The following is a 24,153-nucleotide window of genomic DNA, read 5'->3' on the forward strand; positions in this document are numbered from 1 at the left end:
GATGTTGGGAAGGGGAGGAGGAGAGATGTTGGGAAGGGGAGGAGGAGAGATGGTGGGAGGGAGGACAATTCCAGGTCCACGAGAAGAGAAGATAAAAAACTGCCAATCTCCAGTCCCATCAAATACACAGTCACAGTAGAATAAATAATGTCCCTCAAAGCAAAACACGCAGCGTATTAATACAGGCTTATGATAGCTATTGGACACATAAGACTTACTGAGAACAGGGGTGGCGGGAGGAGGGAGGGCCTCAGCTTTAGCAACCTAGGTCAGCAATGAGCAGTCATTCTCAAGGGCCAATGTATCAAACGCTTATAGGTATCTGCCTTTTTTCATTCAAAATGAAAATAGTTTTATGGAACATAACTAAACTAATTTATGTTCTCACAACTTTGATTACCTTACTGATATTATGGACTAGAAAAGTATCCACAGGAAACACTGGCATTGCTTTCTGCCACTTAAACATTACTTGAGACATATTCATATTTATTAAATACCTTTGAGAAATAGCATCACAGGGACATCTTGAAATTAACTTTCACCACCTTTACTGATGCCTTAATTATAAAAGTAATATGTGCTTATTGTTGAAAACTCAAATGATTGAGAAATGTGTCAAGTAAAAGTGTCAGGTCCTCTCCATCTTTTACCCCAAACAGTTTGGTCTTCATCCTTCCAGACTTTTTAACATACCTTCTTTTTTAATAGAGACATAACAAATATTCTGGTTAATAAACTGCTATATTTTTAACTAATAACATATCTTCAAAATAGTTCCAGTACGTATAGGTTCACCTCATTCGTTTCCATGGCTGTGTAGTATTTCGTTATTTAAATGCACTGTAACTGATGTAATCGTCCTCTGATGAGCATTTAGGTTGTTTCTAATTTTTCACTATTGCAAATAATGACGCCATGAACATCCTTACAAAATTCTGATGATTTATCTGAATATTCTGATACCTCTTAGTATGTCTAAAAGGGAGGGACTAAGACGTCTCCCAGGACAGGGCTCATCCCAGGCGAAAGGCAATTTCAGACCCACTATTTATAACCCTAGGACAATGGGCCAGCATCAGTGGGGACAAGTAAATGTGAATACAGGACACTGTGTCACTTCAAGTGTCCTTTCACCAGCCCCCAAGCATTCACACAATCTCTAAGCTCCCCAGGGACATTAAGAGCACACGGTGGCGTCAGCAGATTCTACGGTACTCGAGCCAGGACGTCCTGGGCAAAGGGAAGCAGGTTCGGCAGCACTGTAGTGACGTTGCTGCAGGGAACTAGGGACAAGGACTGCGGAAGTGACCCCTGAGGACTCAGAGAAACATTGAGAAATCTTTAAAGAAGGCTGGGAATCCACAACTGGGGGAGGAATAGAACTGGAGAAATGACTGTAGAGGCTATTGTGGGTCTATAATTCTACCTCTACACGGATGTGGCCAATAGGAAACCCAGGCTGCAGATTTAATCGGATACTTCAAAAAATAATAATCTTTATACTTAAATTATCTGTGTGTTCAATGCAGCTCATACTGTGTTTAATGTGCAAGAACTGGGCGCATGTTGTCATGTGTTAAAAATAATAATAGTATGAGGGCAAACTTGAGAATGGCCCCACGGAATCACTGGAGTCACTTCCTAACTACAAACACACATAAGCACAAAAATGGCATAAAGAAAAAAGTGGCACACTTAGAACTATTAAAAAGTAATATTAAGATGAGTATATTTTAAAACAGGCTAGTCAGAGCCTGAACTGACAAAGTGGGTCACCTTCTCTGCCCACTGCCAAAATGCATGGCTGTTCCGTCCTGCAGAGGCTCCAGTGCTATGTGACTCATCTGAGTAATTTAGAGCAAAGAACAAACATCTCGGATATTTCTCTTAGTAAAGTTTCAACCTTCCAAGATCACTATTTATCTTGGGTGAACCTGCAGATTTAAAAACCTGAATATTGGAGGAGACAGTATCTAAAAGAACTGCTGGTGGTCCTGATTTTCCTACAAAGGCAGACCTAGAACTTCAAGATCCTGTTTCAGCAATCACAGGAGCAGCTATGGGGAGGGAAGGCCCACGGAGGTGACCTAAGAATAAGAGACCTAAGGCTAGTTCTTCCAAAGTTCCTGATGCTCAGTGAAAAGTGTGGACACACGGGGTGCTCATAATCAGGTGAAGACAGTGCAAAGGACATTGGTTCAGTCAATTATAAGCCATGTATCTGGGGAAAAATCACAAGTTCTCTGAGTAATGAGAGCTCCCAGGGTCATTATAAAGACGAAATATAATGCTCCCAATGCATGTGCTAAATGCAAATGTGCAGAGGTTACCAGGATCCACAAAGTAACTGGCAAGGTCCAATGCAAAAGGAAAACGGGGGACCTCGTTCAAGGAATTTCAAAAGGTGAGGGCAGAGCATAAATCAAACAAAAGGCCCTTCCAAGTGTGAGACCCTGTGTGACTGCACATGCCACAGGCCCACGAAGCCAGCCTCAGGAGTCACCATTCCACAGATGGCTGCACTGCTATAACTGCATAGCTGAACCTCCAGAGTACTGGGCATTTGGTAAATATTCCAGAAGCATTCAGGATTGCATTATAATAAAAAGGAAGTAGGATTTCATACATGAAAATGGAATCCTTTCATTTTACAAGACAAACATTAGGAGAAGAGAAAAGGCGCCTTTTAATGCACGGTGCCTACAAAGCAACAAGCTAGGCGCTTTATGTATATTTTCCCTATTTAACTTTCACACACAACCCTAAAAAGTAGATATAAAAATTACCTTTTCACAGCTGGAGAAATTAAGGCTCTGAGAAGTTAAGAAACTTGTCTATGGTTATACCATTTTTCTCAAAGAGCTCATTAATTCATCTGACAGCATTTACTGAGCTCTTCAGACACCGGGGAGAAAACAGCAAAACAAAACAGCCACCTCTCCCTAATCCTGTCCTTGGCCTCCTGGAGCTTAACAGTTTAGTCAGGAGAGATAGATATTACTGAAAGAATCTCATTTTTTAAAAAAAGGGAAATGGTAAAATTAATGAGCTTTATAAACAGACTTGCCAGATTTAGCAAATAAAAATACAGGATGCCCAGATGAATTTAAATTTCATATAAACAGTAAATAATGTTTTAATATAAATATGTCTCATGCAATGTTTGAGACATTTATGTTAAAAATGAATTCAAATTTAACTGAACATCCTCTTTTCCTCTGACAACCTTATATATAAGGAAAAGTACACTGTGATGGGAGAGGGAATTTTAACCTCACAAAAGAGGTTTGGGAGGCTTCCCCAGAAAGAGAAGACTGGACTAGAATCTGAATAACATAAAGCATTAATGTGACAAAGGCATGTTGGAGCAGGTGATAAGGTTGCCATGGGAGCAGAAGACTGATGTTTGAAGTTGCTAGGATGGGAGAGGTTTGGGGGTTATGTAACATGAGGTTACAGAAGTGAGCTGGGGCCAGACCCCCTAGAGCTCTGAAGGCTTTGAAGGCTAAGGTTTTCAGTCTTTATGCCACTGGACTGACTGGTTACATATGATGTTTGCTCTGCCTATGCCCATCTGTCTCCACAGAGTCCTTCCCAAACACCTATCTCACTCACTCTGCCTCTGACTTACCAAAGAAGTTAGCCATCTTGAATCCTCCTTGCCAGCTAGAATGTGATTTCTCTGAGAGCTTCAAGTAGATAGTCCATAAATATCAAAGAGAACAACATAGCTTAGAAAGCCCATGCTTTCTGGGTCCTTGCTGCACTGCCCAGTACTAGTTCAAGTGTTCCTACAACTGTGGTTCCCCAAACGACAGCATCCAACCCACGTGGCAGAGCCTGATAAACAGCATACTCCAGGCCCACCCATGAAACCACTCATTTAGAATGTCTAGGATGGGGCTCAGAGACCTCCATTTGAACAAGCTCCCCTGGAAAGTATGATACACATGACTATTTGAGCACCCTGATCTATTGGGCTATTCTAGGATTCTAGTTCATAAGATTTTCAAACAGTGGCACTTAGTCTAACTTGTCATAAATCTCATTGTGCTCTTGAACTGTAAGAGGGCCCAAGTGCTATAAGCAGACTAAAACCCATCAATATAGTTCTCAGTGTCTGGTCTTAATCATTTGTATCACATACGGTTCACAGGAAAAGATATAGCAGGCATGGTGTGCATTAGGTAGTCAAGAGAAAACATTTAAAATGTTGTCACGTTAAATTGATCTGAATATCCACTTTATGTCAAGCTGAGATTATCATTTTTCAAATTTGGTCTTTTGAAAACGTTTTAACTCATACCCCTCATGGCATAATACAAAATCTAATAGACTAATTACGCTACAAAAACAAAGCCCATAGCCCCATGTAAAATTTCAGTATGAGTTAATCAAAAACATTTCTTATATTCTATTTATAAGAAAAGTTCAAATTTAAACTATAACTCATCATGTATTTCTATATTTCACAGAGGAAAAGAATATTAGCACCAGAAAGGACCAAACCATCAAATTCACCCCCTCCATCCATTTCATTTTGTTCACTTCGTCCCAAAAAGGGAAGCCATCGTGATATGCAACCACTACTGACCCTTCCTAGTTACAAGGGGTGTTTGGGATAAAACTAAATGGTGTCTTTATACCCTCTTACAACATCTTTTCAGCCAGAATTAAAACAGTAACTTCATCCTCCATTGTTATCTCAGCTGTGTCAAAAGGAAAGAAGCTTCGAATTCTACCCACTGCAACATTTTGCAATGGCTGCTCAACAGAGCTGGAATTTAAAAAGCAAAACCAAAAATAATTTAGCAATGTTGGACCAAAACTGCATGAGCCGGCTGGGGCTGAGGAGCTGCCTCTCCTAGGTTTACAAACAGACTGCATCGAAACAACGAGTTTGTGTTAAACGAGCAATGATATCCATGTTGTAAACCATGGCTCAGACAGAAACCTCAGCAACATAGAGCCAAGAAGCACTGGTGAATCATAGATCTTCCCCGATGCAGCCGCATAGAATAAAAAGGACATTTTAACTTTTACTCTTCACAGAACTCTACCATTACGCATGAGTAACATGAAAAACAACATAGGGATCTGGTTAGGAAGGCATTTTGACACATCAGATGTTTTCATTCATGAAATATGTCATCAACAAGTTTCCCTCAGAAGAAGAGCTACTATCCCTAATTATAGGAAATGGATTTTCTGGTACTTGTGGTCACGTAATATACTGCAGATTTTGATGCCTTTTGCGGTAATCGCCTTGAGGGTGGAAACTGCATCCTGTTCTCTGAGGGACCTTCCACACTTACAGAATATGACAGCATTAATAATGAGTAGGATTTTTACCTAAAAGCTTGTCGGCTAGTCTGCTGCTCACACCAGAGAAGCTACTTTTATATGTCACTGGGTCATGAAAAATAAATTTGATTTCCCTACCACATCACCAGAAACATTCAGATGTAATCCAGAGCTTCTCCCCCACCCCCCTTCTCCAGAGAGCCAGCAGCTAATGGCATTTTTTATATTAGACTGCTAGGAAAAGTCTATTGTCTGCATTATCTGACATTGATGGCCAAGTTTCATTAAAGGAACAGTGCCCAAGGAAGTCTCCAGAATTTTTTAAAAGATAAGTGTTTTCTTTCTCCTTAAAGGGACTTTGATTCATAATATTTTCCATTCATAGAGAATTTGCATGTCCAAAACTCTCAGACTCTTTTGTCCCCAAAACAACTTTTTAATAAGAGCTAGTCTCAGCTATTTTTCACATTTCTCAAACAAGGAGGATGAACCCAAGAGGGTAAGTCACCTGCCCATAACATAAGGTGACATAACATAATACTTGGGAAAATGAGACCAGGATCTTTGTCTGTGGGCTCTTTAATAACTGCTTTTCCTCCTTCCTTTCTTAACCCCACCCCACTATCCCCCTTCGTTCCCTTTGCCACACATACGGCAGACTTGGGCTCATTCAGGAAAACCAGTAGAAAAAGCTCTGCCATTAGGTTTCCAGAAAGTAGGGTCCTTCTTTTTTGTTAATACATAGAATGAAACGTGGATTGGGCTTTTTATTCTCTACCACGGAATGCATTTGTAGTACTGTTTTTAACATATTTTTAGGTTATAAAGGAGGAATGCGACACATCGTTTTGCAAGCCTTTCTCAGCTCCACTTACAGGCCAGGCCTCCTGACAAAACTGAAGAATGGCGAAGGAATGGATTAGCCTTACGATATCTGAAGAACCTCAACAGCGAAGCTTTCACATGAAAACTTGCCGCGAGCACGAGGCCTTTCGGAACGTGCCACTGAAAATGAGTGTATGTCAAAGAGATTAATGCCAAATCCTCCTCCAGGATTAAGGATCAGAATTAAACTGAAACAACTTTCTTTCTAGCGCTGTCAGTCAGCTAAGAATGAAGGGAGGAGGTGCAAGGAGAGAGGAGACCATCAGGGAATCCCTGTGGTGGCGCCTTGAAAGACGCCCTATCTTTTCGGTCCCCGGGGAGCGCCCGGCCGTAGCGCGGCGCCTTCCCGGCACTGCGGCGCACTGCGGAGCCTCCTGCACACCCGCAACCCCGGCCCGGTGGGGCTTCGGTAGCCGCCCGGCGCCGCCGCCGCCCGCCCCCGCAGCAGTCTGCCGGGTCCCGCCCTGCCCCCCCGTCCCCACCCCCGCGCCGCGCCGGGTAGCGGCTGTCCGTGCTGGGTGCGCTGCAGTGCATCCATCACCCGAGAGCCTTTGACGCACACGCGCGCGCTCCCGGACCGAGACTCCAGCGCCTCACCAACCCCCCCCCCCCGCCCCCGGGTCTGCATTTGCATCACTCGCACACGTAGCCAGTGACGCTAACGCCCTCCCCTACCCCACCCCCCACGCTCCCACCTCCCCCCCGACCCCGGCTCCAGCCTCCCAGGCAGCACCTCCAGCCCCTGGGACTCAGCCCGCCCTCTCCGCCTCCGCGCGCCGGGCGCTTAAGGTCCCTGCACGCCCACACTAAGGCTCTGAGTTCTGCATCTTCGGCGAGGTGCCTGCTGCCCCCTGCCAAGTTCATCACCATATTCCGCAGTCCTAGTGGGCCCAGCCCGGGGCGGTCCCCTAGGCACTCGAGAGAAGTCTTCCCAGTTCTAGAACCCAGGAGGAGGGGAAAGAGCCCGCCAAGAGAAAGGGTCAATTGGGTTGGGTGATCACTTCCACAGCCCTCCTCACCACCTGAAATTACTTGGGTAGTTAGTTTGTTTACGAATGATGGCCCCTCTCCCCGCTGAGCCTCACGCCAGTAAGTCTATTTGGCTGCGCCTGGCCACAGTAAGCGGTCAATAGGTTTTTACTGAATGAAGGCGTAGTGCAGGCAAGCGCAGCCACAAACAGCCCCACGGGTTTCCCTGCTCTCCATCCCTCGCTTGTGCTCTCGTAGACGCTAGGCAGGGGCTTCGGGGATTTATGTGGAATAGTTTTTAAATCCCCGATGTTTCTTTTAGGCTCCCGCAGCGCCTACTGCGGCTGCCTTTGCCCTCCCGCCATCCGCACGTCTGCAAAGGGATTCCCGGCTAAAAGTTGAGCCCAAGGCTGGGTGGGGATACAGGTCTGATAGCCGGCCAGGGTTTAGGAGCTGCTTGTTTTAAAGCAGCCTCCCCCTGCCCGTCGAACCACGCAAGCAAAGGATGGTGGAGGTCCCTACAGAAGGCGAGCGTGGCCCCCACATCCCCGCGGCTGCCTACCTGCCTCCCCCGGGGATCTGGGATAAAGTGCGCCCGCATCCCCTGACCTACCCCGGGCAACCGGGGTCACTCCATCTGCTTTACCCCAGACTTCCTCGGTCCTGCTCCAGCAAAGGCGCCCGGCCGGGCAGCACCTGGCACCTGCAACCCCTTCCCCGGGGGCAGGTGGGGCAAAGTTGCTCTTCTAAAAGGCTACGAAAAGTTCCCCAGGCTGCAGCGCCCGGCCAGCGGGTCCGGAAAGGAAATAAAGTAGCGTTGGGAAAACCCGCCAACGCTGCCGAGGTGCCTGACTCACCGCTCCAGTCGCCGGGGACCCCCTGCCCAGGATGGTGTCAGCGCTTCAGCGGCGGCCGCCGCTCTGGCTCGCTCCGTGGGGCCGCCTCCGTCTGCCGCTCTCTCCTGCAGCGCACGGAGTGGTGACTCCTCCGAGCGGGTCAGCGGCGAGAGGAGGGGCGAGAAAGTGGCTCGGGGCTCGCACTCTGCGGACCTCCTCCTCCGCCTCCGCCGCCGCCGCCTCGCCTCCTCCCCCGCGGTGCTGCAGTGCCCGGAGACGGCGTGGCGCTAGTACTAGCGGCGCGCAGGGAGGGAGTCACTGCGCGCGTGGGAGGCGCGAGCTACGCACGATATGCTGCTGGGTGGGCTGACGCGCCCCGGGAAGTCGGGATGAGAGGCGCTGCAGCTGCGCGGGATGGGGGTGGGTAGGGCCACCCCCAAGTCTCTGGTACTTTTGGAGAAGTCAGGGCTCCGAGTTCGCAGCAGAATGATGGAAAGGGCCCCAGTTCTTAATTAGTCACTGGGTGTGACTATGCATTGCGCACCCGCGGGCGGCGCCTCGAGTCTGTCCCGTGGGACAACAAGGAATTCTGAGTGCTGGACCCGGCTAGTGCCAGGGGAAAGAGGATTTGCCTCCTATTTCTGGGCCTGGGACTGACCTGTTAACTTTGACTCGGCTTCCTGGGAGCCCCCAGGCCGGGCGAGGTTGCCTATTCCTCCTCCCCACCGCCGCGCTGACAGACAAGTCGTGGCAAGGCTTGGGGCGCAGCAGGAGCAGACAGGTGGAAATTTTGCCTGGCGCCTCGCGTCACCCCAATGCCAGGTAGGCAGATAGCCGGACTCCCAAGCAGACATTTGAAATGGCCTTTTGGGGGGAAACTACCTAATAAAATTTTCTTTTTAAATAGCCAAGGGAATTTTGTATTTTTAGGAACATTTCGCCCCTCGCAGTGCTGGAGACCCCAGCTGGAGCTTCCCCCATTTCAAAGCGGCTGGGTTCGGCGGCTCAGGAGAAACCCGCCTCGACGAGGCCACACCCAAGGCTGGCGTGGCCACCTCGCAGCGTCGAGAGGGCGCCGCCGCCCCTTCCTCCTTCCCACGCTCACAGCCCCCTCAGCACCACCTCCCGCGCTGCCACCTAGACGCTGCGGGAAGGGGGCCTCCCCTAGTCCCCGACCCAGCCAGCTCCGCGCTCAGGCGGAACCCAAGCGGGGTGGGAAGCGGCCGCACAGGCAGGTGCCTTCCCCGCGATCACTGCTCGGATGACGGGTGCCCCGAAGCGAGACAAAGCGCAGCGCCTATGCAGGCTGCCTTGGGTAGAAACCACACACACACACACTATCTCCCAGTGTGTTCTATTCGTGTAAATATGCCTGGATGATTGAATGGACGGACGTGTGGATATAAATATAAATATTACATGTACATGTGCGGGGAGAAGGAGGTATCTGGCTGCCCAGAGAGGGTGGTGGGAATGAGGCGGTTCACCCGGAGCAGTGTTGCAATGTGAGCTTTCCGGCTTGGTTTGTGCCACTATGTCTGATAACATGGAAGGAAGAAAATACAATCCTTGGCCTGTAACTTTCCCTTCTCTCCATTTTGGGCACTCTAGAATTTAAATTATGATTCCCGTGTCCCATGGAAGCTACACTTGCTGCACTGCTCTTTGAAAGCCTGCCTGGGTCTTGTTTTGGTTAAAGACTTCGCAGTTTGCTACTGGGCATATACCCTGAGAAAACCACAATTCAAAAAGAGTCATGTACCAAAATGTTCATCGCTGCTCTATTTACAATAGCCAGGACATGGAAGCAACCGAAGTGTCCATCAACAGATGAATGGATAAAGAAGATGTGGCACATATATACAATGGAATATTACTCAGCCATTAAAAGAAATGAAATTGAGTTATTTGTAGTGAGGACCTAGACTCTGTCATACAGAGTGAAGTAAGTCAGAAAGAGAAAAACAAATACCGTATGCGAACACATATATATGGAATCTAAAAAAAAAATGGTTCTGAAGAACCTAGGGGCAGGACAGGAATAAAGACACAGATGTAGAGAATGGACTTGAGGACATGGGGAGTGGGAAGCGTAAGCCGGGACGAAGAGAGTGGCATGGACATATATACACTACCAAATGTAAAACAGATAGCTAGTGGGAAGCAGCCGCATAGCACAGGGAGATCAGCTGGTGCTTTGTGACCACCTAGAGGGGGGGATAGGGAGGGTGGGAGGGAGATGCAAGAAGGATGAGATATGGGGATATATGTATATGTATAGCTGATTCACTTTGTTATAAAGCAGAAAGTAACACACCATTGTAAAGCAATTATACTCCAATAAAGATGTTAAGAAAAAAAAGACTTTGCAGTTTGCGACCATGTGTGCCGCTGAAAAGTGGTCAGGCAACCTGAAGATCATACTCATTTGTATACCATGGATCCTTCTACATTAACAAATTATTTAATTATGTAGGCTAAAATTATTGTTGTTACCATGAGAAAGAAAATATGCCTCATGGGAGTGCCTATAAATCCAGCATTGGAAATAAAATTTTTAAAAATCATAAATCTTCCCAGATTGCCTACATATTATATATATATATATATATATGTATATATAATTCTGAGCTCTCAACTGCAAAATGTGCTGGTAATTCATTGGGTTCCCAAGTGGATACCCTCTTGAGAACTTCCCCCCAAATGTCACACTATAATGGATTATTTCTCCAGTGATAGTTCAGAAAACTATGAAACAGATCTTAAAAATGATCAACAGGCTCTGTGTTATGCTCTCTCTCCTTTAAATCATTCCCCTGTGCTGTCCATGGAAGATATTTAAAGGAGTCTATAAATTTTCTTGCTGAGTTTTCATGTCTTGATGAACTTGAAGATAATAGCTCCTACAGGAAAATTCCTGATTCTGTGTTTGCAGGAAATGGCCAATTTCAGACCAGGTTGTGTTGGAGGAAGGCATTTTCATGTGGTGTCTCTGGAGCACAGCACACATTTGCTCACAGTGATGGTGTGCAGAGGCTCCTTGGCTTGCCCTCCAGGGCCGTCCTCCTTATTGGGTCTCACCTGGTGTACCCCTTGGCCCCGGGCCTATTGGATCAGGCACTCAGAACAATCTTCTTCATACCTCCATTATAAGGACATGTTTCTCACCTTAAAACACTTGCCTTGCAGGAGCTGATAAAGGGTAAAGGGGACACGTGCCTTGTCCCCACAAAATCCCAGTGTTCTAAAATCACTACACACCTACAAATCAGGAATTTTATTTCTCTGTGTAGTGGGTGCTTGTGATGCTAGAAAGCAAGCTAATAAAGACACCTAAGGAGCATCAGAGATCTGTCCTCACATCTACAAAATGGGTTCAATACAGATAATTCATACCAAGTACAGAAGCCATGGTGATTAAATTTGATACCATATTCAAGAAGCACAGTGCCTAGCACACAGTGGCCAAAGAATAAATGTTAGTCCCCTTTCCCCTTTTAGTAACCAGAGCGAGGTTTTCCAAAGACTGTGCCATGGAGCGCTAGTTCTATAAGATGCCCCCGCAAGCTCAGAGGAAGCCTAGCTTCCAGAACTAGGGTCTAGAGAGAGCCTCACACTTGCAGCATGGCCACACCTTTCCAGTTCTCCTTACTTTCATCATCAGGAATCAAGAGCGAGGCATAGACACCCACCCTTCTCACCCCCCAATACTCAGAGCTTTCCCAACACTCTGTGTCTTGAACCTAATATTAATCTCATTAAGCCCTTAAAGCCTGTCACAAGCAGCCCCAGAATTCCAAGTGCACTTCTCTCCCCTGCATTCTAACGCTTGTAAGGCTCAGCACGTCCTGTATTTTGTCCTTTTCTCCCGACCCAATTCCTGAAACCCTTGACTAGGCCTTATGGAATGCACAATCCATCATTAGCAAAATGTCCTTTACCCTCAGCCTCTTCTCTGAATGTTCCCTTCACTTCCGGCTCTCAGGGAAGCCTCGTTCTCCCCTCAGGAGGCTGCTCCCCTGCAGCCCTCTCAAGTGGTGGCTGGTTTTTCCTTCTCCAGTTCTTATATCACCGTCAGGAGGTAGGAAGGTGATGTCTTTCTTGTTCCTCATTGCTGCTTCCAGAACATTCTTCATCCCTTCTCCCTAAAACCTACAGCTTTGAATCTCACCCCAACAGGTTATTTCACCCATTACTTTTTATTAATTGAAGTACAGTTAATTTACAATGTTGTGTTAGTTCCAGGTATACATGTATATATGTTTGTGATTCGTGTACATGTATATGTGTTCTTTTTCAGATTCTTTTCTATTACAGGTTATTACAAGATATTGAATATAGTTCCCGGTGCTATATCACCCACTAGTTTTTTTTGTTTGTTTTTGGGTTTTTTTTTTTTGCGGTACGCGGGCCTCTCACTGTTGCGGCCTCTCCCGTTGGGGAGCACAGGCTCCGGACGCGCAGGCTCAGCGGCCATGGCTCACGGGCCCAGCCGCTCTGCGGCATGTGGGATCTTCCCGGACCGGGGCATGAACCCGTGTCCCCTGCATCGGCAGGTGGACTCTCAACCACTGCGCCACCAGGGGAGCCCTACCCACTAGTTTTAAATGTCGATTTCATGTTCAGACCTCCAGGTCACTCTGCACCTTTCCTGACAATTTTAGCTCCTTGCTTAAGGTCACTGCCTAAACTCTAATCCTGCCTTAATCCGTGCAAATTTAATATACACAAAGATGTTCATTCCAACCAGTAGTACTCTTAGTCCTGAGCAAGCTTTGATGAGGGGACTCTGTGCTTTAGAATGTTTTACTTGAAAGTAAAAAATTTCCAAATTTTCTTTAAACTGTGAATTCAATTTAATATTGGGCTGGTAATTTCCCAGGGCACTGGCAAAAGGAAATGCATACACTTTTTGGAGGAGCTCTCCTTCTTCCTAGCCTCCAAAAAAATTCCCTCAAATAAGTTTTTAATGGAAATCAGAAGCACACAACTGAACACACAAGGAAGGATGGCATCATGAAGGAGAGTCAGCAGATGTAACAGAAGAAACTTCAGTCTTTCCTTTAAAAGAGACTTCAAATGTTGGAATTATCGGTCACGATTCTTATTTTACTTGAAGAAAAATAAAAGACAAGCTTAAAAATATTTGTAAGCAATAGGAAACTATAAGGAATGACCAATCCTATTTGAAAAGGCACCAAATCAACCTTCTATCCAACTCTGCTGATTGCCTTACCAACATCCAATCCAACTTCCACACACACAGACACATCTTAATCCCTCCTTAAAGAACCCTGATTTTATTCAGGGATCCACCAGTTTTTTAACTGCACACATACATTTAACAACACAGTTTTACACAGACTACTAAGTACTTTTCTTTGTATTTTACAGAAGGACTTGAATTCTATTAAAATTCATACCATCACACAACCAAATCTATAATTTGTTTAGAGTTTAAAGCCTTAATGGTAGTAGTCATTATTATGACTATTACATTAATAATATAATAATTATTATATTAATCATGACTGAAAAATAAATTCAAGAAATAGTAAATAAAATGTTATATGGTCTCAGGTGCCCTGAAGGAGGTGGTGCCTGATTTGGAGGAGTTTTTGCTATATCCAAATAACCTCCTATTTTGAACTTCTGTGACTGCAGCTTCATGAATTGTGAAGTTCCCTTTCTGCTAGACATGACACTACCAATCTTTTTTACTTGATGGCCAGGTCTTTTAAGATCTGTACAAACAATTACAAAATTGAAGTATATGCCCCTCTTTCTAGGTTCTGGGTAGACTTCTTTTACTAGTCATTTCTTTCAAGGTTGCATCCATTCAAATGTAGATCTGAAGCTTGTTGGGCCTCAGGAGAATGCATCCAGTCCATTCTGCCATTATTGGTACTGAAATTCCATGGCAGCAGCAGCCCACATCTTTTCTCCCAGACAGCTCCACCACCATCTTCCTCCTGCTGCCAGAGAGAGGGATGCCTACTCTGACCCCTGACCCCTGCAGTGAGCCAGCAACCACCATTTTTCACATGGCTTTTTCACATGGCCACATGCTTTAGGGGTTGGCCTCAGTACATCTTGATTGGTCCAAACCAGTCATATAATCCCATTCCCCTTTCCTGTGATTGGTTTTGGGCATAGACATGTTACACAACATTGGCCAATATGTGAAGGGAACACACCTCTAGAGAGCTTTTGGGAATGGTTTCCTCACTTCTGAAAATATGAATGAAGAACAAAAGTCTCATTTCTATTTTAGACATTATCATGCCTAAATGTGACATATAGAACTTCTGCAAATGTCCTGTAGTCATGCAGGGGAGGTAGTCTAATGACAAAACACATGAAGGATATAAGAACCAAGTGTATTTCAGAGAAGTGGAGCCAGAGCCCTGTACCACACCTGGAACAGCCCTACCTCTGTTGTGTAGTAGTGAATTTCCTTATATTTAAAAAGCAACTTCAAGTGAAAGTCTGCCTCGAAACTGAAAGCATTCTTACGCTTACACTATTCCCAACTCTAAGAGAGTATCTGGCACATGGAAGATTCTCCACAAATGTCTGCTGATTTAAATTGAGCTGTGTGTCAAGTTCATTTCTATTGAGAAAACAAGAAGGACATCTCCATCTGTTGGTCCCTAGATCATAGGTTCTGTTTGGCAAACATTTGCTTAAAGCCATAATGGCTTCAGGATCTTAACAAGCGAAATGGAAACTTTAGGAGTCCAGATGGAAGCCTGAAAATGAAAAAAATTAGCTCAGTGAAAACTCAAGTTCCGGAAGGACCTTCTGCTCAGATTGCCAGGGAAGGTGCTGCCCCAGGCAGGGTCAGGAACAAAGAAGCTGAAGAGATCTCTAACCTCCTCTGGTGGCGCAGAGGGGAAGGCAGCGTGTCACCTAGGAGTCTGTGTGAGGGTAGAGATGGGGAAGGGGCTGGAAACGCCCACAGGTGACATCCCTTGGTAAAAAGAGGCAGAATTTGATGTCTGGAAACCTTTCTTGTTGAGGAAAGAGATAAAGGAAACTGTAAGCTGCTCAGGGCTGTACCCTAGGTATACTCCATGGGCCCATAAGTGTCCTCCTCTACACAGTTTGTTCCCATAGGTATCTGCACGTCTAGAATAAAGTAGATTTGTCACTCAGAAAATGTCTAGCCTCAGTGCCTGTGACTACTGGTAAGACACAGTGGGGAGGCTGTGTTCCTGAGGTCTCAGTCCCAGGACGAAGAGCCCCCAATACCTGAATAGGGGCAGAGAAATCAGGAGCCACATCACACAACATTGTAGGGGTCCCAGTTTGGGTTCGGAGACAGCCCAGAGAAGCACTGCTTTGAGTAGGCAACTCGCCGGCTCCAGACAGCTCTCAGTGACTGCACAGTGCCTTCAAATGAAGTGTAAATGCCTCAGCCTACCCGTATGTGTCTCATGTCAATTCCCACCAGAGCGCCTTCGGCACAGAGCAAGCACCGAATGACCAAGGGGCCAGGATGACTCAGCCAGTCTGTGACTTCAGCCACCCCAGTGCTTGCACAATGGGCCCGGGAACCCTCAACCAATGAGGGGTGGGAGTAGATGGGTACTTATCTTGGCGTTCTTGCCGCATGGAGGGACAATTCTGAGGACTGTTCCATAGAGTGGGATGGCGCCCAGGCGCCCATAGTGGTAACCAACTTGTTAACCATTAATTTACTGACTTTCCTCCCTTCCTTGTCTCATCTCCCCGCCTGCTCAGTGTACTCCACAGGATCACCTCTTCAGTAAACTACACGTACTCACACCCTAACCCCACACTAAGACAGCCTGCTATGCAAAGCCAGCCATAATCAGCTCCACACTCTGATAGCTCTTAGGTTCAACTGCATGGATGGCCCGCATCACTGACCAGCTTGCGTCTCAGTAATTCTGCCTCATTTCCTCCAGCCCCCTTTGAAAGCCCACAAACTTCCCCAACACAATGTCTTGTATACAAGAGGTGCTATTTTGAATAACTGTTCAAACAATTAATTAACTTTCTACATTCCTTCTTGAACTTCTTTTTCCAAAATGAGATTTATCAAGGGTCTTTGCATATGCAACACTGACAGCTTCAAATTCTGCAGTGCCTTCTTTGGAGGAGTAACAACGCTACTATACCCTGAGAAACCTCTAGCATGCCTACAGTTTTAATGTGTGTTTTAATTTAGAATAAAAAAAATACAGATGCCCACTTTGTGGCAAGAGGAATCTCTCTAAATATTTTCCTTCTCTTTTTCTTTCAGTGACTTCTGTTACTGCTCTAAGCTCTATAGCAAGTGCTCTAGATTATCTGTATCCGAATGATTTATAGCTCAAATATGAATATTCCCTTTGGGTCTTCCATATTATCACTGGCTGGATTTTCCTTTTTAACATTCGACCACAGTTTTGTTAATACATTGAATTCTATTAAATTTTGTTCCTTCTCCAGGGAGAATTATTGTTTTCATGTTCAGAATTTGTCTTGCATAATCTTCCTGCTCCAAATTAGTGTTCTAACACTTGGGTTTTCCTTTTTAATAATAGACATGCTGATTTCCCCCCATATGATCTAGCTATTTAAAATGTATGTAGCATGCTTTCAGGAAGTTAGATTCACTTCTGTTTTTAGCATGACCCATAGGTATTGGTGCTGACCAACTTTGGGCCACAAATGGCTTTGTATTTTAAGAGATAGCAACACCATGAATGTTGATGGAAAATGTTGGTATTAATAGTTGGTCTAATTCATGTTTCCTCTTTCTGTACAGTTAGACTAAATCCATTCCCTGCTGATAAAAATATTTTAAGAACGAACTATCTTTTTGCTCCACTCCCAGTCCGAAGAAGAGTTTTCTGGGTGTCATCTTGACCATTTCCTGCATAAAAATGCATCCTATGTGGACATTAGATCTCCCATGATACAACTTGAGCTCATTTCTGTATTCGATGGCAGCCCAAAACTATAGGCTCTTGAATAACAGGACGTGAGGGATCAGGTGAAGCTTCCTACACACTTGCCAGGGGTTCTCTGCAAATCCCAGGAAGGTAGCTTCCCACCTTCACGACTGATGCAAAGTAAAATCAAGATGATCCCAGGTTATTGTCAATTCCAAGGGAGGGAGTAGGGAAGTCTCATTTTGGCATTAGGACTAAGCGACAGTTTACCAAAAGTTCAGTGTTCGGGGCTACAGGGCACTTCCATGCTCCTTGAAGTGCTGGGGAAGAAGCTTCTTTCCATCCCCTTTCATTCATCCCATAAGAGGCAGAGTCGGGTTACTAGTGGGTGCCTTAAAAGTATGGTGGTTCCATCTCGTCCCTCTGACTCTACCTCAGATGTCACCTTAATGCTGTGAAATTCCTGCTTCCAAAAGAGGGAGCCCATTTCTGAAGGCTTTCTAGGGATGTAGGCTCAGGTACCCCTTGGAAGAGCAGAAGTTGGCCCAGGATTTCCATTGAAGAGATCTCAAAATTACATTTCTTTAGGTTATCCCAGAGGCGATGCAGACATGGTACAGTGGGTAGAGGATATTCCAGAACACTGGTTCTCAGAATGCTCAGTAAAGAGACTTCCTTGGCGTATCATCCAGGCAGGTTAAGACCAGAAGATGGCTGCAACTTAACACACAGGCCAAATCTCATCTCGGTAAAATACAACTTCCAAGGTCACCTTCCAGAGTTCACCTTTCCATGAGATCCAGACACCCTGGGACAAAGAGCTTAGTGATCAATGGGAATGGTCAGTGGTCTTAGAGGTGATTGTGCTAAGACAGAATCCTGGAGAAGGCAGGTGTTTGTATTCTTACTTGTAAAGGACATCATCATTCTCATCAGGAAAGAAGAGGAGACTGAAGTGCCGCTGTCACAACTTGCTATCTGTACCCTTATAGAGGGCCTTGGCCTTGGGGATAGTAGACATTTGCCTGGTAGAACAAGGCCTGGGCATGAGATCAAAGGCACAGTTGTCTCTATGGTGGGAGGTGAGGGAACCTCCTCTTCCTTTTATCTGGAAACACCTATGCACAAACAGAGCACTTGCTGAGAATCCTTAGAGCAAGGGCAGCAAGTCGGCATAACTCTGCCTAGAACATGGGCAGGTGGGCAGCAGAGATCTGATAAGAGTTCAGGTTGGTGAAGTCGCCCAGAAACTCAGGGCACTATGCCTGGTCTTCTCTGTCAGTTTGAGAGAAGCCTAGCATCCTGGGAGTGGGCTGAGGCTCTGGGGCCCTGGGCTGGTCTTGGATGTGAGGCAGGACTAGATTCCAGGCTGCAGAGCATGGAGGGTGATCTGAGAGCTCCCAGGAATGCAGCCAAAGTGACAAGCCAGCAGACAGTACAACTGAGACAGTGCTCCAAAGGGGCTTCACAGAGCTCGAATCGAGGTATGAGGCCTGTGACAGCATGGAGTCTGCAAACCATAGGAAATGAAGCTGAGCAACTTAGGCAAAAAAAAAAAAAAAAAAAAAGTACCAGATTGGAAGAAAAACGAGTCAGTCAGAATCCCAGGAAGAACTGAAGAGCCAGGTGTGGGGAAGACAGGAGCCACAAGATTGCTGAACTCTGAGAAGCCTCTTTTAGGGCTCTGTCTTCGAAATGTTCCCCCTGCCTCTGCCTTTAGCTCTTTGTGACTAGCCTGGGATTCTCAGGAGAGTCTGAATGGGCGCATGAGGCACATGCCCACTGGGATTCACAGAGCCATTTGGGAAAAAGAAAGTGCGATGTGGTTCCCAGAGGAACAGAGAGGAGGGGGTTCTGTGTAAGACAAAACAAGAGATCTCCACATCAGGGCAGCTGAGTGGCACTCAGGGGTGTGGGAGCTCGATTGGAAAGTAGAGAGTGCAAGGTGGAGAGACCCAAGGCAAGGGCTGTTCTGCAGCCCCAGCCAGGCACGAGGATGAGGGGAGCTGCCCACACATGGAGCTGCCATCAAGTCAGACACATGGCCTGTAAGAAGACGGCAGCCCCTTCCCTCCTTGGTTGAGTCTCAAAGCATATGGTGATGATATAGAAAATGTGTACCCCAGATTCTTGGCAGAAAGTGACTATAGCTGCTCATTTCTTATCAAGAGCTCAATTGTAACAAAAAAACACTTTTTTTGTTAGGAAGGGCCTGAAGACCAGCAATGCATCCATTTGATACTTTGAATGTTACACTTCTATTATGTCAGACCATCTGGGAAAGCTACATACCTGTGATGGTTTTCCTTTTTTTTTTTTTTGTACTTTACTTTTCATTGTAGTTTGCCAGTTTTATTAAGTGTACTTTGATGATATGCCATCAGCCTACATATTAGGATATTATAAGAAACAGTCTCATTAGTGTGGCGGGGATTGGGAGGGAATGATGGTGAGGGCTTTGGTCACTAGGTCAGCCAGCACAGCCTCTAATTAATCACAAGGGAAACTTTCTTTCAATTTTTAGTATTAGTAAAAGTTATGATCCTTCTATACAAATGGTTTATTTTGTCCTAGTTATACTTTATCCTCTTATACAGGTTTTGGAAAAACTCCCCAGTTCTTGGAGTGTTTCAGGATTTAAATAAACACGAATATAGACAAAATTATTTTTTCAACCTTTTTAGGTCAGATAATTGCTATTATGTTAACTATTTTGAAGGGAAAAAATTGGAAGCTGTCCGATTAATTATGAAACTAGGAAACCGTGATATAAAAAACTTCACAGCAATAATACAAAAAGAGCAAAAACTACAGACCAATCTCAGTCATGAATATAGACACAAAATTCCTAAAGAAATTGCCAGCAAACTGAGTTTGGCACAATGACAACAAAGAGGGGAAGCAAACCATGACATCATAGGTTTTACCAAGATGAAAGTATAGTCCAGTATTGAGAAATGTGTTAATGATAATCATATGGTCAATAAGAAAATCCTATGATTCAATATATGTTGAAATGTTAATCCTTAAAGTTTCACACTCACTCTTGACTCATTAGTAACCTAAGTATAGAGAAATACATCTCAAAAATATATTTATATCAAACTGACAGCCATATTATTATTGGGGAAATACTGGGGGCCTTCCTGTTAAAATCATGAATGAAATAAAGAAGCTCATTATCATCATTATTTATCTTGGTTTTACAAGCACTGTTCATGGAATAAAAGTATGGACTGAAGATTTGAGACGTAACCATGTGAAAAAAGAAGAAACTCTCATTATATACAGATGTTAAGACTATACATGTATAAACATCAAGACAAAATTTCAGCAAAATGAATGAATATAGATAAAAATCCAAAAGTCCATAGTTACTCTATATATTGGCAATAACTATTATAAAGTATAATGGAAAAAAATCTTATTCACAAAAGCAACAGAAAACGTAAAACACTCAAGAGTAAACTTAGCAAGAAAATCGTGGGAACTACATGAATAGAATCACAAAGTTTTACTAAAATACTTAAAAGAAAAATTGAATATATGGAGACACATATTCTTGAATGGAAAATCTGAATATTGTAAAGATGTCTGTTCTTCCGAAATCAATATATAGATTTAATATAATACAAAATCCTTAAGGAATTTGGAAAATGTTATCAAAACAATTGTAAGTGTACCCAGACAAATAAAATAGGTAAGAATTGCTTAGACATTTTTGGTAAAAGAACAATACTGAGCACCCATTCCCCACACATAATAACTGAGTACAATAACTCGGTTTGGCACTGGCATAGAATAATTTGTAAAGCCGGTGAAGTGGAACCAATGGCCAAAACAGACCCTATCATATAAGTGTTTTAAATAAGTCACAAATAATACTACCACCAATTCAATGAGTGCTTCCAAAGCCTGCTGTGGAGATTTGATTAAATAACAAGGGAATTTTTTTTAAGTTAAAAACAACACAAATAGCATGAGAAAGAAAATTGGTAAATACTTGCAACAAATATGAAAAAGATCAATAGCCTTGATAGCCTTAATGCACAAAACACTCATACAAATTATTAAGGAAAAAAATGAGGGCGGGGGATGAGTGAAATAGGTGAGGGAGATTAAGAGGTACAAATCCAGTTATAAAATAAATGTCATGGGGATGTAGTGTACAGCAGAGGGAACATGATAATATTGTAATAACTTTGTATGGTGACAGATGGCAACTAGACTTATCATGGTGATCATTTTGTAATGTATAAAAATATTGAATCACGATGCTGTAAACCTGCAACTAATATCATATTGTAAGCTAATTATACTTCATTTTAAAAAATAAATAAGGCCTTAAATGGGAAAAGGAAATAAATGGAAATCGCCAGGGAGGAATTACCAATGGTTAATGAACAAATACTCAATTTCACTAGTATTACTGAATAAAATACAGTTTAAAGCAACAATATATTTTTCATCATAAAAAAATTTTATATGAAAATTATTTATTAACTACCTTAGATCACGCCTATGTTAAGAATTTAAAGCAGTTAAAAAAATAATGATATAAAAATTATTTTTAAGGTAAGAAAATCAAATCAAAGCCAAAATAAGGTCGAACAATAAGCCTTCTGTGATACTGGAAGATGAGCCACAGCCTGACCTCTGAAATCCCTGGTTGCCAAATACAGAAGACAACACAGGGAATTGTAGGGCTCCATTTGATTACAGACACCAGTTATTTACTAGGGACACAGTTTTCCTTGGCAATCAACTCTGAGAGCAGTTTCTCCCCTATGTTTTTTTAAAGGGTCAGTAAGTGACAGATCATGTCTTCAACAGCACCTGTACAAAAAGAGTTGTGCATGGTTTTTTCTCACAGCACAACTTGATGTGAACCTCAATTTGGTTATTTTTTAAAAGGGAGAGGAGCATATGAAAATGAGACACAGAACACTGGTTATAGAAACGTCCTTTCTGGGGCCTCCCTGGTGGCGCAGTGGTTGAGAGTCCGCCTGCCGATGCAGGGGAGGCGGGTTCGTGCCCCAGTCCGGGAGGATCCCACATGCCGCGGAGTGGCTGGGCCCGTGAGCCATGGCCGCTGAGCCTGCGCGTTCGGAGCCTGTGCTACGCAATGGGAGAGGCCGCAGCGGTGAGAGGCCCGCGTACCGCAAAAAAAAAAAAAAAAAAAGAAACGTCCATCTCAGTACATGCCAAGAGCTGTAAAATCATCCCTGCTATTTGATGCAGTAATCCCCTTTCAGACTTTAACCTAAGGTGGAACCCTAAACACAGAAAACCTTACCCGCAAAGTTGTTCAATGCAATATTATTTACAATGACACAAAACTGTAGATAACCTAAATATCTTACAACAGAAGACTGGCTTAGCACGCTATGGTACACCTGTGTACACCATACAAATGTTTCACTGTTACGTGAATGTTATCACTCAGTGATACTAAGTGAACAGTTTCTAACAACATAGGGAAATCTTTAAATTATATTGAGTATAAAATTGTATATGCAGTATGATCTCAACTACATATACTATATGTCTAACAGAATTACATGCAGGAAATGTTCATTATTTTATACTTTTCCATACTTGTCATAAAAATAAGAAATATTTATTTTTAAGAAAAAATAAATTTTAAAGTTCAGAGAAGACAGGCGGCTTAGTAAATAGATGTAATGACCGGGCTTAGTGTACCCCCCTCTATGCCTTTTAATCTCCATGCCTCTGAGCTGGGTCAAGTGTTTTATCATGTCTTTAATTTTTAAGATTTCTGGTTTGCTGTCTTCTGACAGATATTCAGTCCACTGGCCCGGATGCAGAACGCCTAAACATTTTACTTTAAAAAAGTATATCCCAGTTCATATTGTTAGTCACAGGTTACTGTTGCATAATATATTCTAAGGATTTTATTAAGTCAGAGATAGTATTATATTTCAAAAACCATAAATATATCCATTTGCTGAGGCTACATACACTGAAGATTCAGATCAGTATTTTGTTCCTCCTTAAAATCTTGTTTTTATACTATAAACAATAATTCTGAGGGACCAAAACATTCAGAGACTTTTTTTCTAGTGAAGTTTAAAGTTTGACATTAAGTAAGACCTATAAACATCAAAACCAACCTTTCGCATGTCAAAGACAGCAATAAATTACAAGGTTTGTTTTCCTTTTAAAGTTTCCTTTAGATATCATACTTATGAGAAAAAGAAGAGGTGAAGATAGTTTTCCGTGTTGTTCCTTCGATTATTCATAAGCACAATATTCTTAGAATTTTGTTGTGTTTGATCTTAAAATCACTTTAACAAAATTCTAACAGTGAATAGAGCTTTTTTTTTTTTTGCGGTACGCGGGCCTCTCACTGTCGTGGCCTCTCCCGTTGCGGAGCACAGGCTCCGGACGCGCAGGCTCAGCGGCCATGGCTCACAGGCCCAGCCGCTCCGCGACATGCGGGATCCTCCTGGACCGGGGCACGAACCCGCCTCCCCTGCATCGGCAGGCGGACTCCCAACCACTGCGCCACCAGGGAAGCCCAGTGAATAGGGCATTTTGATGTTCTCAGAACACTGATATTTAAAGGAGGAAAGGTTTGGGAAAGGTTGATCTCGACCTTCTAACTATCTCCATCTAGTTCCTGCCAAGAAACAAACTGGGTTTCTACTATGAGGGGTTAGCAGAAGGAGGGAAACTATGAGGCCCTCCTTGAGATCTGAATTGTAAACTCCTTGTAGGCAGGAACAATTTCCTTCTGATTTGCTCTGAATAGGACCTAGTGAAATACCCCCCAAGAGAGGAGTGTTTAATAAATGCGTTGGGGGATGATAATGGAGAAAGTGACATGCCACTTGCAAAACTAAAACAGAGATCCAAGCCAGAGGACTCACCCCAAGCAGAAACAGTTACTTACATAATAGGTGTAATGCAGATATTGATTTTTTGTGTTGTTTTGTTTTTGCTAAGGTCACACTTCAAGGATGGCTCCTGCACCCTGGGAGGAGCCCTGTTGAAGGCAGTATCCCACTTCCTCCCACATCCAGGGCCTGAGCTCCATGGTGTCTCTGAAGAAGGCCCTTACCTTGAGATTTATGGTCTGCTTTCTCTTCCAGTCCTTTCTCAGATTTCTATTCCATGTTCTCCTCCCGTCCTGAAGTCTAGTGTTAGCTTTAATCTCCCCTCCACATTGTGCAGTGGTTAGGGTTTATCATGCAACATGCAAAATATTGATACTAGCGTAGAGTGGG

The 24,153-nt window shown here is 44.0% G+C and overlaps 1 protein-coding gene and 1 long non-coding RNA gene across 2 annotated transcripts in view; one reads left to right on the top strand and one right to left on the bottom strand.

Annotated features, from left to right (window-relative positions):
• Positions 1-8,597, bottom strand: part of SV2C (synaptic vesicle glycoprotein 2C) — a 244,350-nt gene extending 235,753 nt beyond the window's left edge. Inside the window, exon 1 of the mRNA XM_004270824.3 lies at positions 8,019-8,597. The gene's annotated coding sequence lies outside the window, so the exon portion shown is untranslated. The remainder of the gene's footprint in view (positions 1-8,018) is intronic.
• LOC125963932 (uncharacterized) overlaps positions 1-24,153 on the top strand; it is a 498,665-nt gene that overhangs the window by 183,268 nt on the left and 291,244 nt on the right. The gene's annotated exons all lie outside the window — the stretch shown is intronic.

This window comes from Orcinus orca, chromosome 3, assembly GCF_937001465.1.
Source record: "Orcinus orca chromosome 3, mOrcOrc1.1, whole genome shotgun sequence".
NCBI lineage: Eukaryota > Metazoa > Chordata > Mammalia > Artiodactyla > Delphinidae > Orcinus > Orcinus orca.